Raw genomic sequence first — 2,624 nt, 5'->3', positions numbered from 1 at the left:
CATTTTCGATTGGTTTATATAAAATACCGTAGTGCAGTACTTAATGTCGACAAAATGGCCTAGCACTGTGATCAAATAACCTTATAAAATATTTTTTAACTGCATGCAATTAGTACAGTCGTTAATATGCACTCAGTCCGCACTTCTCTAAGTGTAAACTCATGTAAATAAAGTATCGAAGTAATCTGTACGAGTTGATTAAGCATCGATATCAAAGTGTTCTATGTTTTATGAAGTTACTTAATCTAATATAATATTCATATTCTTTAATCGATAATATGTAAGAAGAGCATCGTGCTCGAAATTATAGCAAATTTCTGTGCGAATGTCTGTTCCCTCAGGAAATCATACCCTTAGACAGAGGTTTATGTCGATGTAGTAGGCCTATTACAAAAAAGGTTCTCAACTGGAATTATCACCTCGGATGATTCAGTGCCTTTATATAGCCTACTGTTAGGTCGGACACATATTCCTGTACTAAAGCACTAAACGTGCGTTACTTTGGAGACGGATTGACTTCGAAAGGCTTTACGGAAATAACATTATTAGCTTGACATAGAAATCATAAATAGTAACTTTATGTAGACCAAATCTGTGGGATTTTCCGAACACGATACTGCTCAAAATGCACTATTTAAACGGGATTTAATACGTGAATTACTGGGAGTACCGGTACATAACAGTGTAAGTAAAAATAAGTAGTATATCTGCTATCGAAAGTCTATGACATTTTCGGACAATAAAATTGACATTTGATGTTTAACGAGAAATTACACCAACTGTCTGCAGTGTACTGCTACGCTATTTTCTGTACGGATCGAGAGCCTATCTTTATAATAATTACAAACAATGCATGTGATATGTGTATTAAATGTATTCATTATTGAATATTAACTTAACACAAATTCTGGCTTAGGGTGTATTCGTTTGCCTTCGTAGTTTTTCTAATCATGGCGTGACACCATTTCCACTCTAAATCACTCACGCCAATTTGACAAATTTGTCTATATAGGCTCAACTACGCTATTGGAATTTAGTAAGTTAACTCTGTGCGTTCACCTTCACGAATTTTACATCAACTCTAATTAAAATTCCTTGGTAAAAATTCTAAAAATATTTGATTGAGGGGATTGTTATAAATAGGCCTATAGTAATATGGAAGGCCTTCATAATAATTATTGGAGACCTTAATATATCGATTCTTAATAGTCGGAGTGTCCGCAAATCACGAATGGTTATTTTAATCAGATGATGTAGCTTGAATTTGAAAAGTTATTTTGTTAGCATTTCTCAAACAATTTCTACATCAGAAATTAAAATAGGCGGTGTCGGCTAACAAATGTTAATTTTGTTGCACTTTATCTGCTCACATGGGGTTTATATATTTTGAAATAGCCTAGAGAAGCAAACGACAAATATTTACGTTGTGTTGGGTTAGAGGTGACCGAGTTTGTGAAAATATTTTATGGCGATGTGTGTTTACGCATTTCTTGCTGATCATGGTACTGGTATATGTGTCAATTTCACAAACATGTAACTTTCATTAGTCACTTCCTTTTGAGTAATTGATATTTCAAAGCCATAATATAAATATATAGGGATTGTAGGGTATCCCACTATTGACGGTCTAATTTGTCCAAGGACAGAAAATCAACACGCATCACAATTCGTGATCGAAGTCAGACTATTTCCAACATAGTTGATTTGATACAAGATGTTGTTCCTTCCTGTACCAAATTGATCTAGTTATTCGTTTTTTAAATAACATCCGCCTAATATATTTTAAATTTGTATGACCACAATAGGCTAAAGTAAAAATGAACTGTCTTTCTTCATGCCCCTATCATCGGTAAGTGTTTCTTGGGGATGGCTATAAAATAAGTTTATATTTAACAAGCATTTTCGAAAAATATATTTTTAGTATATTCCCATGAATACATTTTTTAAGCAATTTCTTCTTTGTTCTTATAAAGAACGCAATCTACATATGTATTTTGTATGTATGACGATGAAATAAGTCTTATCTTACCTTACTTTAAAATGTTTTATATATTCTTACCTTATATTAAAATGTGTTCTATATATATTTATATATATATCTTACCCTATCTTAAAATGTGTTATATATATATTTATATACATATATATATTACCTTATCTTAAAATGTGTTCTATATATATATATGTGTATGTACATATATATATATATACACATTTATATTTATATTTATATATATATGAACATATACATATATATATATATATATATACATATACAAATATATAAAATATACACACATATATATATACATATATACATAATACCTTATCTTAAAATGTGTTTTATATATATATATATATATAATATAATATAATATAATATAATATAAATCATCAAAGGTACATATACAGTGTTTAATGATGGAACATAGCTTTTGAACGAATACGCAGGTTCAAATCCCGTTGGAGGCATTTTATTACACAATGACTTTTTATAGGACTTTATTCGTTCAAATGCTACAGGGTAGCCTACGATGTTCCATCATGTCCTTATTAAACACTGTATATGTATCTCTGATGATTTATATTATATTTATTCAACAGTGCTAACGGCTATCTTTCTT

General features: G+C 30.2%; 1 protein-coding gene across 2 annotated transcripts in view; it reads left to right on the top strand.

The window, feature by feature from the left end:
- The first annotated feature begins 490 nt into the window (after nucleotides 1-490).
- LOC117102799 (histamine H2 receptor-like) overlaps nucleotides 491-2,624 on the top strand; it is a 27,187-nt gene continuing 25,053 nt past the window's right edge. For both annotated transcript variants that reach the window (XM_033243213.1, XM_033243210.1), the window contains exon 1: nucleotides 491-684. The gene's annotated coding sequence lies outside the window, so the exon portion shown is untranslated. The remainder of the gene's footprint in view (nucleotides 685-2,624) is intronic.

Source organism: Anneissia japonica, unplaced genomic scaffold (genome assembly GCF_011630105.1).
Source record: "Anneissia japonica isolate Jap-2015-1 unplaced genomic scaffold, ASM1163010v1 scaffold287760_len733007_cov179, whole genome shotgun sequence".
Classification (NCBI taxonomy): Eukaryota; Metazoa; Echinodermata; class Crinoidea; order Comatulida; family Comatulidae; genus Anneissia; species Anneissia japonica.
The sequence above is the reverse complement of the archived record's forward strand: the minus strand, read 5'-3'. Positions and strand labels throughout refer to the sequence as shown.